Below are 12,535 nucleotides of genomic sequence, written 5' to 3' on the forward strand. Positions count from 1 at the left end.
GTTAGATTTTTCGAAAGCCTTCGGTGAAGTCTAACAACAACGCTTACAAATGAAGCTGGGGAGTAACGGCATCCATGGTAACCTCTTGTCCTGGATGGAATCCTTTCTCACTAAGAGGGCCCAAACTGTCATCTGTGAGGGTGCAACATCTACCTCCTCCCCAGTGACCTCGGGAGTACCACAAGGGTCAGTATTAGGTCCGCTGTTTTTCCTAACATACATCAACGGCCTGCCAAACGGTCTAACCTCTACAGTTAAGCTTTTGTACGGTGTGGTGGTTGAAGACTCAAATTGCGACAATCTCCAAGACGACCTCAATAAACTAAAAACCTGGCAACATAAGTGGAAGGTGCAATTTACACTTCTAAATGCAACATCATCTGCATTTCAAATAAGCAAAGTCCTCCTCAACGGACATATTCTTTTTGCAGGTCCAAACTTGAGCAAGTACATTCTGCACCGTACCTAGGAATTACTGTTAACAGTAAAATAAAGAGGTCTGAACATATCTCATCTATCTCAAGCAAGGCAAGTCGATCCTTGGGTTTGATCAAGAGAAATCTCTGGAATTGCCCCAGGAAAGTACGCGAAACGGCCTATACCAGCATCGTCCAACCCAACTTGGAGTACGCAATTGCCTCGTGGGACCCACACCACAAAAAAGATATTTCATCCCTGCAGAGAGTTCGAAGAAAAGCTGCCCGTTTTTGCCTTCAAAACTTCAACAAAACAGCAAAAGCGTGTCAGACATGTTATCTGACTTGAAATGGGACACATTAGAAACAAGACGAAAGAAAAACAGACTGACTCTAATGTACAAACGTAGTCATAATCTAGTAGACATAACCATGGGAGAACACTTAATACCAAACAGTAAAAGAGAACACGCAACAGCCATGCTTTTATGTATAGGATACCAAAGGTATCTAAGGACATTTTTTTCCTAGATCAATAACAGCCCGCTGCCCGCTGACTTAGTGAATTGCAAGTCATTATCTGATTTTAAATTAAATTTAGGGAAGCATGTGAAATAAGTAAAGTAAATAGTAATTAAGAATTATTATTTAATTATCCTGCTATTCTGACATATCACTTTTATGTAATTTATGCATATGTACATACCGTATTTTCTCGATTAAACGCCGGACCCCGATTAAACGCCGGCCTCGTATAAACGCCGGGTCAAAATTGCAAATTTTTAAATAAACGCCGGGGGCGTTTGTTCGAGGTCCCGGCGTTTATTTGAGTCATTTGAGGTCAAGCTAACAAGTAAAAATCTCTTGAATGTCAGCGCTATGACACACTAGTACCGTATGCTGCTTTGGAAATTTCAAAAAACGATCAAAGGAAAATTCCGAGCGATACATAGCTAGGATGGACGCGGTATAACGGGGTAAAACGAAGAGAAAAATTATTTCCGCCTTAATTGACAATAAACTGCCCCTTGGTCTCGGTAACAGTAAATCAATCTGAAAATTTGACAGAAAATTACAGTCCGTTAATAAACGCCGGGTCCCGATTAAACGCCGGCTTCAAATAAACGCCGGGTCCATCAAGCTAAGTTTGAAATAAAAGCCGGGGGCGTTTAATTGAGAAAATACGGTATTTTGTATTTAATTTGGCTTTTATTTATAGTTGATGTGATGCCTTACAAGATTTTTCAACTTAATAAATGTAGATGTAGATGTAGATGCACGTTTTGTTGTTTGTTTTATATTCCTCTTTATTCGCTTTTAACGCATGCCATTTTTCTTTCGGGCAATAAGACAACATATTGGGGGGGGGGGGCACCCTGCGATGGACTAGCATCCCATTCAGGGGGGGGGGAATAGAAATATTCCTAGCTAATTAATGCTACAGAAACCGGGATATTCTAGTGGGTTAGTGCTAAATTATGTGGAAATCGTTACAGACCGGACAAAAGCACCAAACTTGGCATACAAAGACTTTTGACCATGTCATTTCCAAAAATCCAATGCTCCAAAAACGATTTTTACTTGGCGGCGAATGTGACGTCATTTCTAACGTCACACTAGTGTTTCTGACGTTTCGTGTTATAGGAAGATAAACAAAGTTGGGGTTAAGACTTGCTGCCTCTTATGCAGACAGAAAAGTGAAGACCTTTTGCAGTACTTAACAATAAATATAAATTAAAAAAACGTGAGCCTTAAAAAAAAACTGTTTCAAAAATTGTTAAGGTTCCTGGTTCCTTTGCGCGAAGGCGTATTATTTTAGGTTTCTCCAATTAACCTAAGTGTCATATTTTTTGATGGATAAACCATTTGACGAACATTTTAGATGCTAATGATGTAATCGTGTAAAAATATATTTGCTTGTGGTTGATTTAGCTCGCCGGGAAACTTTGATGATATCACGCGCCTGCATAACATCGGCGCATGTTAAAAAACTACATGATAAGAAAATTTGCGCTTAAACTTGTGTGTGATTGGATTGCTGCAGCAGGGCAAGTGGCACGATAAATTTGATTTTTTTTTTCAAATAAAAACGAACAATACAAAAACAAAAAATAATAAAATAAATCTGCTTTGCATATCCCAAAGAAAGAGGAAGCACTACCGCATTGGTTATTATTTCCACATCACCACAAGCACCTCAATAATATGGCTTGGTCTATGAGGACCACCCATATTTTTTGTTTAGTACAATGTATAATTTCAGCAAAATGGACAGGTTAATGGGTATACCGAAATTTGGACATGATACTGAGAACAGAAATTATCTCATTGGCGTTTAGTGTACAGTCCCACAGAGGACGATATTTTACTCTGTCTTACAGAAATGTCTTCAAAAACTTATGTTCTTACACCTTGCTGTCGACCACAGCAACTACGGTTGCTGGGGCACTGTCCATTTTCATTATATGCGAGCATGGGGCTTAGTGACGGGTATTGTCACAAAGTTAAAGGTAAAGGTACGTAGAGATTTTACTGGTATAATTACAGTTCTAGGAACTGTACTGCAGTTGAGAATGGTTTGGAACATAATTCTGTTTTGTCTATATAGTACATCAGTATGCCAATTCTCACGCATTATCCCAGAGTCTCCAGAATACAGACTGAATCTCCCAGTCTCCTGTATACCCCATTCAGCCTCCCAAGTCCAATGTGGCTGGTATAGTATCTGCCATAGCATGTTTATCGAGTGCACAGCAATCGAGCGTTCCTACATACAGGACAGACCGTTCATTCACTGGTCGCAGAGGTCGCCCTCAACCTAGTGAAAACTGTGACAAGACCAAAAACTAAAAGCTCATCTGTTATCCTGATTTCATTAGTCTTGGTCTTGTCACAGTTTTCACTTGGTTGGCTCCGTAAGTCTACGTTTTTGCTCCTCAGTTGTTTTGTCTGTGACAAGACCAAAAACCAATTGCTCACCTGATATCCTGATTCCAAACATAGACATCATTCTTTCCACCGTCCTTTTTGAAATTCCCAATAGCTCACTGATTTTAGGTACTGTAAACGCATTATCTACAAGGAATACCAGTTGACCCTCTGATACATAAAAGGAGGGCGACCTCTACGACCATTGAATAAACGGCCTGTCCTGTATGTAGTAACGCTCGATTGCTGTGCAGTCGATACACATCCTATGATGGATACTATATATACCAGCCACGATAAAATCAGGCAATTCCCCAGAATTCATAAGAGTACAATTTAAATACTCCAATCGAAGCAAAATTCTACTATAATCACCGTCCTGGTAGGAATCTAGCTGAAAGAGCCTGGGGAGAAGGTCTATCCCCCTCCCTCCCTCACCGACAAAGGCTTATTGTCGCGACCAATGATCACTAAATCGTAAACAAAAATTAAAAAGTAGAGTTGAAAATGTGAGTTAAAAGTTGAGTTAAAAATGTACAGCGAGCTAGGTCAAGTACAAACGTTGAGTTAGAAAACCGCTGAAAGATAAGTGTACAACACGTCTCCATTAATATGAACTCTGAAAGAACGGTGTAAAATTTTGAATTGAAATGTAAAATTCAAATGTTGAAGTTGAAAATTTAAATGATGAAGTTCAATTCCAAACAATGAATTTTGGCGGGGATCGTACGCCATAGACGACCCCTACTTTATAATTACTCAAACCTCGTGATCATGCAGTAAAGTTGGAAGTGGTCCAAATAATAGTGCGGCATAATTCTCCCAATTATCTCACGCTTATATAAATGCCATGAAAGCGACTCCAATAACGAAAACTTGCAAAAAGCGTATTCGATACAACTAAAACACCGAAAATGAAATCATGCATACCTTGATCGTTCGTTTAGACCATTCACACTGGATCGAAGAATCAGCAAAATTGGTAATGGGTGAGAGTGCAATCTCGTACAACAAGCTTTCTTTTCTCTTTTGAGGGTTCAACAGGATCGTGGGAATAATTGCCAGAAAATTGATACAAAAAAGCAAGTAGATTTATGTACGTATGTTCTGTTAGGAACGTTTCTCGCCAAACAAGATCTTGCATGTAAATGCATTTTTCAATGTGTGGGCTAGACAAATTCGTGGATAAAGGGTGAAAAATCGTCCTCATCTCGCAATGACACAGTTGTTACAACAGAGGAAGGAAGAGAAGATGGACCCTGCATGCAGTTTGGTAATTAAAACACAAAACACAATTTCTTGTGTGTCTGAATATAATGAGTCTGTGAATATTGATTTTCCACTGGTTACTTTAACGTAAATGTTTCTTTTGTCTACCATGCTGTTCGAAAAACAAAAGCGACGGAAAAGCTTAGATAATGTGGTTCCTCGACTTGTATAAGTGCAGTTACTTTTTTGAGCAAGGAATATGTAAATTATGATATGAGATCAATTGAATTGTACTGATGGCTTCCATGAAAGGTATATATGCTTTAAAATTTTGTGTTAAACCAATCTCTCCTTTAGAAGTGCCTATTTCCCCGTCTTTGCGTTTGTTGCAGTGAGTACTCTTCTGTCTCTGAATTTTGACGAGAAAAACCACTTTTCGGATCACGTTGTTTCCTGAAAGAATTATTTGTACAACGAAAGAAAGCTGAATCAAATTGTAACCGGAGGTACAAGTCTAATAGCAAGAGAAAAATTCAGGCTTTCAGCCGACTTCGATTCATGGTTTCTTTACTATTATGGTAAACGTGGTCTATATTAAGGCTTGCTTTTTATAGAAGATCAGTTCTGTTCTGCAAAATGCGCACGGTGATTTCTTCCTACCAAATTTTGTCAAGCCGTACCAACTTTAAACGCGCCGTCGTCCTTGCTTGGAGCAGGGCAAATTTTTGTCAAGCGTTAAAACTGACAATTTCGGAATTTACATGACTTTAATATCTGAAGAAAAACGTCAATCAAGGCAATTTGATCTCGCTTTTAAGAGTCTATCCAGGCAGAATATTTTATTTTACGCGGGAATCAAACTGTGAATACAGAAAACGGAAGTTATAGCAGTTGTTATATATTCTTTCCTCGGGATTTTGCAGGAGAATCCTTACTATAGATAAGAACACATACTATACTATGGATCGCAAGTTCACTTTCCAGTTGCACCTCCAGGTACATGTACTCAGTTGGATTGGCGCAATTAAATTCCTTTTTAAATCGGCTCAGTACAAGTACGTACCGCCGATCAACAGCGTGTTTGATTTCAACGTGAATGACGCTTTGTGGCTATCAAAAAGTTTGGTGTTTTCAAGTGCATATGCGATCACCAAATTGAAAATCTGGTGGCGACAAAGTTTGTCGAGATTTTTTGTAGAGACAAAAAATAAATTGTCAAGCTAGTGCGTTCGGTACCTAAATCAACAATTTGAATCACCAACTGTTTTAGCTTTGTGCATTAGTTACCATAGTGATAAACGGTCAAATTTGAATTGTAAATAATAGTTTAATATATTATTCAAAAAAGGCTAAAAAGGATAAAAGGTAGGTCATCATCAGTGACATTAAAATGGACTTTTACATTCAACTTGGTTTTGTGTTGTTGTGTAATTCCCGAGAAGAACAGTTTGGCGATAAAACAGTGCACCTGTCATCCTCGGAGACCAGGGGCAGTTTATAGTTGGGGCAGGGGAAAAAGTCTATACGGGCGAAACAAAATACGACGTAGAAAAGTGAAGAACGAAGAGAAGAGCCCTGGGGACAACCTCTTAACGGACCAGTTCCAAAAGGTCGTCGTCGTTCTGGCTTCTGATTGGTGCCACAAAACCTTTTATGCTTCCCAATAAGAGAGCAACAAGACCAGGAGTCGTTTCGTGTGTTCTTACACGAACAGATACACGAAGGCCAAGTTGGTCGCCATGTTTGTTGTTCGCTGAAGCTACATAGAGCAGAAACGTTGCAGTCACATTTGTTGGGGAAATCGTTCGGCATATCTGCAAGAAACTTACGCAAAATACGCTGGATCATCATAGGATAGGTATCGTAACGGTAGTGAAGATTGCGAGTTTTAACACACATAGCGATCAACTAATCATTGATGTCGATATAACTTAGGGGTTTCGAAATTCGCTTTCCTTGGACGGAACAATTTTTTTTTCTCGCATTACTGTGCCAATGCTGAGTAATTTTTTTTATCGCACGGGCCAGGCAGATATATCGAGCAACGAACCGCTTCGTGTACGAGGGGAGCACGACTTTCTTCAGCTTTTTTTTCCCGCCAGCATGAAAACCGGCCAGTTTGAGAAAGAGATGCACAGTTTGGGTCCTTTTGCAAATCCGCCATCACGTTGATTTATCCTCAAGTTCACTCTAAGTCCAAAAGAATCGAATAAGAAAGTGCTACATGAGCCACAGAAAATTACCATTTTGGGTAATTGTATTGAAATATCACAACGTGGAGTGTAATTAATTTTCACTCCATATCCAGCAAAAGCTGCCAGTTTGAGACTTGAAATGCATAGTCTTTTTTTTTGCAAATCTGCCATCACGTTGATTCATGCTAATTTTCACTCTAGGTCCAAAAGAATCGAATAAGAAAGTACTACATGTGCCACAGAAAATGATGACTTTGGCCTTTGAATTGAAATTCCACTTCGTAGATTATGGCGTATTTTTCACTCCAGATCCAACAAAACCTGCCAGTTTGAGACTTGAAATGTACAGTTTGAGCCTTTTTGCAAATCTGACATCACGTAGATTCATCCTTATTTTCACTCGTGGTCCAAAAGAATCGAATAAGAAAGTGCTACATAACTTACAGAAAGTGATGATTTTGGGACCTTGTATTGGTACCCCACGTTGATTAAAGATTATTTTCCCTCCAGATCCATCAAAACAGGCATGTTGGAGACTTGAAATGTACAGTTTGCCACTTTTTTCAAATCCGCCATCACGTTGATTCATCCTAATTTTCATTCCAGGTCCAAAAGAATCGAATAAGGAAGTGCTACATGAGCCACTAAAAATGCTGATTTTGGGACCTTGTATTGAAACACCCCACGTTGATTAATTAAAGATTATTTTCCCTCCAGATCTATCAAAACCGGAAAGTAAGAGACTTGAAATGTAAAGTTTGGGTCTTTTTACAAATCCGCCATCACGATGATTCATCCTAATTTTCACTCCAGGTCCAAAAGAATCGAATAAGGAAGTGCTACATGAGCCACTAAAAATGATGATTTTGGGACCTTGTATTGAAACACCCCACGTTGATTAATTAAAGATTATTTTCCCTCCAGATCTATCAAAACCGGAAAGTTAGAGACTTGAAATGTAAAGTTTGGGTCTTTTTACAAATCCGCCATTACGATGATTCATCCTAATTTTCACTCCAGGTCCAAAAGAATCGAATAAGGAAGTGCTACATGAGCCACTAAAAATGATGATTTGGGCCCCTGAACTAAAATACCGTCACATAGTCAATAGTTGATTTTTACTCCAAATCTAGGAAAACCGGCCAGTTAAAAATTTGCAAAGTACAGTTTGGATCTCTTTGCAAATCCGCCATCACGTGAATTTATCTTAACTTTCACTCGAGGTCCTAAAAAATCGAATAACAAAGTGCTACATAAATTACTGAAAATGATGATTTTAGGATCTTGTATTGAAATACCACCACATAGATAAAAGATTATTTTTACTCCAGATCCAGCAAAACCGGCCAGTTTGAGACTTAAAATGTACTGGTTAGGTGTTTTTGCAAATCTGCCATAACGTTGCTTCATTCTAGTTTTCAGTCCAAGTCCAAAAGAATCGAATAAGAAAGTGCTACATGAGCCACTGAAAAGGATGATTTTGGGCTCTTGTATTGGAATACCCCACGTTGATTAAAGATTATTTTCCCTCCAGATCCATCAAAACCGGAAAGTTAGAGACTAGAAATGTACAGTTTGGGTCTTTTTGCAAATCCGCCATCACGTTGATTCATCCTTATTTTCAGTCCAGGTCTAAAAAAATCGAATAAGAACGTGCCACATGAGCCACTGAAAAGGATGATTTTGGGCCCTTGTATTGAAATACCCCACGTTGATTAAAGATTATTTTCCCTCCAGATCCATCAAAACTGGCATGTTGGAGACTTAAAATGTACAGTTTGGGACTTTTTGCAAATCCGCCATCACGTGGATTCATTTTAACTTTCACCCAAGGTCCAAAAGAATCGCATAAGAAAATGGTACATTAGCCACTGAAAATGATGATTTTGGCCCTTGTTCTAACATACCGTTACAAAGAAAATAGTGTATTTTCACTCCAAATCTAGGAAACCGGCCAGTTAGAGACTTGCAAAGTACAGTTTGGGTCTTTTTGCAAATCCGCCATCACGTGAATTCATCTTAACTTTCACTCGTGGTACAAAAGAATCGAATGAGAAAGTGCTACATAACTCTTTGAAAATGATGATTTTACGATCTTGCATTGAAATACCACCAAGTAAATTAAATCTTATTTTTACTCCAGATCCAGAAAAAACGGCATGTTGGAGACTTGAAATGTACCGTTTGGGTCTTTTTGCAAATCCGCCATCACGTTGATTCATCCTAATTTTCACTCCAGGTCCAAAAGAATCGAATAAGGAAGTGCTATATGAGCCACTAAAAGTGATGATTTTGGGACCTTGTATTGAAACATCCCACGTTGATTAATTAAAGATTATTTTCCCTCCAGATGCATCAAAACCGGAAAGTTAGAGACTTGAAATGTAAAGTTTGGGTCTTTTTACAAATCCGCCATCACGTTGATTGATCCTAATTTTCACTCCAGGTCCAAACAAATCGAATAAGGAAGTGCTACATGAGCCACTAAAATTGATGATTCTCCCTCACCGTTGCTGACGTCACTACAGGACCACGTGAGATTGCGCGAGCAAGCTTGCCTTCAATGTGCGATTTTGTTTGCCAGCACAAGACGTTGTTTGAGTCAAGTGTATTTTACCTTCTTTTACAGCGTTTTTGGCGAGAGAAATCTCTCGGTTTTGTTCTATTTGGTTAATTTTCGGGTACAATTACCTGAATTAACGCTTCTTGTTCGGCTTATTGGAAGCTAGCCGCAAATTTTTACGCTACTTCACAATCGAAGGTGCGTAATGGCAGGAAAAGATTCTGAGGGCAAATCGCCTGTTGACACGTCCTCAAAACAGGTGGAGGAATCTCCCGAACACCATAACCCTGAATTGAAGGGAAAGGACAAGCAATTAAGAAAGAAAGAAGTTTCTCGAGAGAAGAAGAAAACAGCTTCTCAGCCCAGTTCTTCAAAGACAACGACCGTGGCGAAGAGCGATTTCATTGACAGCGTTAAAACCTCAATCAAAGAAAGCATGGTTGAAGGTTTTCGCCACATATCAAAGTCACTGTCTTCGGACATTGCACAGGTTCTCTCGAACGCTGGTAATCCATCTAAGCGTTCACATAGCGATCACTTATCTGAAAGCGACTCGGAGGACGAGCAAAGCCCTGCTCGAAAAGTACCACGAGGCGCGAGCGCCACGGACAACGAGTCCATTGACATCTCTATAGATTAGCTCTTTCCTGAGGGTAGCGAAACGAGAAAGGACAGTGATAAATCTGAGAAAACTGTCGAAAACGATTTTTTGGGGTCCATTGCCGCTGAATACGATCTTGATGAGGCATGTTCAAGTGATGTGGACCCAAAACTTGCAAAGATAATAAATAAAATGATACGAACAAAGTTGCCTGATGATAAGTTGAAAGAAAAACTTTCAAACTGCAGCAGACCAGGGAACTGCGAAAATGTCACAGGGACTAAAGTCAACCTTGAAGTCTGGTCTAAAATTAGATCAGGCACAAGGAGTCGAGACCTGAAGCTCCAAAGGCTCCAAAACGTAATTCAGAAAGCAACGATCCCACTGATCAACCTTACAGATCAGTGTATAAAACGTGAAATTTCATCCTTGAAACTGTCAGATGAAAATGTTGCTATGGTCACAGGATGCAAAATTGATTTTGACCAGTCCCCTCAGCAGAGGCAGCCACCTCGCCAACACCAATTTAGTCACAAAGAAGCTGAGACAATAAGTGCTGAGGTTGAATAATTAGTTCTTAAAGGTGTTCTCTTAAAATATTTCCATGAGGAAGGTGAATTCCTATCGACTATCTTTTTGAGACCAAAAAAAGATGGTTCTCATCGGATGATCCTCAACTTGAAAAAGTTGAATGAATTTGTGGCATACCATCATTTTAAGATGGAGTTATTGAAACATGTTATTAGCATGATCAGACCAAACTGTTTCATGGCATCTGTGGATCTCAAAGATGCATACTATTCAGTACCAATCCACCGAGATCACCAAAAATATTTAAAACTTGAGTGGCAAGGGCAGCTCTACCAGTTCACTTGCTTACCTAATGGTTTAGCTTGTGCTCCTCGATTATTTACGAAGTTACTCAAACCTGCTTACAGCACACTCAGGAAACAGGGTTTTCAGTCAGTTGGCTATATTGACGATTCCTATTTACAGGGTATCACTAAGCCCGAATGTGAGAATAATGTCCAAGCCACCACTGAATTGTTTGATAGTTTGGGCCTTTATTTTCACCCAGACAAATCAATTTTAGAGCCATCACAGGTTCTATAGTTTCTAGGTTGTCTTAAATTCTGTGACCATGACTGTCACTGTGTCTCATGCCAAGGCAGAAAATATCAAGCATGTTTGCAAAGATCTTTTGACCAAAACACAACCTACCATCAGGAAAGTGGCAGTTGTCATAGGCAAACTTGTGGCCAGTTTCCCTGGGGTTGCTATGGGACCCCTGTTCTATAGGCAGCTAGAGAACGAAAAGACTGCTGCCCTTAAGTTTCATCATGGTAATTTTGATGAAAGTATGGTGCTGTCACCTACTGCAAAGTCAGATCTACAGTGGTGGGTTGAGAACATTGGAAATGTTTCTAAACCCATTTCGCAAGGTAATCCCTCTTACACTCTTCATACAGATGCCTCCCTACAAGGATGGGGAGCTGTTTTTCAGGGGTAGACATCAGGAGGCCGCTGGGCATCCGATGAAGCTCACCAGCATATTAACTGTCTCGAATTAAAAGCAGCTTACCTGGGCTTACAGTCCTTCTGTAAAAACTTGTTTCATACCCATGTGAGAATTTTGTTGATAACACCACAGCAGTTTCTTACATCAATAATATGGGTGGCACTCATTCACTTGAATGCAATCACATTGCTAGAACTATTTGGATGTGGTTCATTGCAAGGAACATTTGGCTATCTGCTGCACATTTGCCAGGAAAGTGTGATACTGCAGCTGATAAAGCCTCCAGAATTTTTCATGATCAAACAGAATGGAAACTTGATTCCAACATTTATGTGTCAATTACACAAGCCCTGGTGGCCCCATCTATTGATTTATTTGCATCCAGGATTAATTTTCAGACTAAGCCTTACATAGCTTGGCATCCTGACCCTGGTGCATTTGCTATAGATGCTTTTTCTGTTGACTGGGGGAAACACTATTTTTATGCGTTTCCTCCGTTTAATCTCATTGACAGGGTTCTGCAGAAGGTGGAAGCCGACCAAGCCTCTGGGATACTAATTGTGCCACAGTGGACAACACAGCCTTGGTTTCCGATTTTGATGCGCCTCCTTGTTCAGGAACCTCACATTCTTCCTTGAGGAAAGAAAGTGCTCCAGCTGCCATACAACCCCAATGCCATTCACCCACTCCACCACAAGTTGACTCTGATGGCTTGCAAATTGTCAGGATGTCATTACAACGTCAAAGACTTTCAGAACCAGCTATTGACATTGTCATGTCATCATGGCGAGAATCAACAAAGAAACAGTACAGGACCTACCTTGCAAGATGGCATAAGTTTTCAACATAACGGTCTTGTGATCCCTTGCAACCAACTGTAACAGATGTTATTGAATTTTTGACTGAACTTTTTCAATCTGGCACTGGATATAGCTGCTTGAACACAGCTCGGAGTGCATTGTCGGCTGTCATTGTTTTTCCTGACAATACGCCTGCTAGTAGCCATCCCTTAGTTGTAAGATTCATGAGGCCCTCTTTACCAAAGTACACAAGTACTTGGGACGTTAATGTTGTGTTAGAATTTTTACGTAAATTTGACCATGT

General features: G+C 39.7%; 1 protein-coding gene and 1 pseudogene across 1 annotated transcript in view; one reads left to right on the forward strand and one right to left on the reverse strand.

The window, feature by feature from the left end:
- Positions 1-12,535, reverse strand: part of LOC144664227 (sperm receptor for egg jelly-like) — a 118,479-nt gene that overhangs the window by 66,837 nt on the left and 39,107 nt on the right. The window lies entirely within an intron of this gene.
- LOC144663242 (uncharacterized) lies at positions 11,192-12,069 on the forward strand (annotated as a pseudogene).

This window comes from Oculina patagonica, chromosome 8 (genome assembly GCF_052425735.1).
Source record: "Oculina patagonica isolate OP01 chromosome 8, crgOcupat, whole genome shotgun sequence".
NCBI lineage: Eukaryota > Metazoa > Cnidaria > Anthozoa > Scleractinia > Oculinidae > Oculina > Oculina patagonica.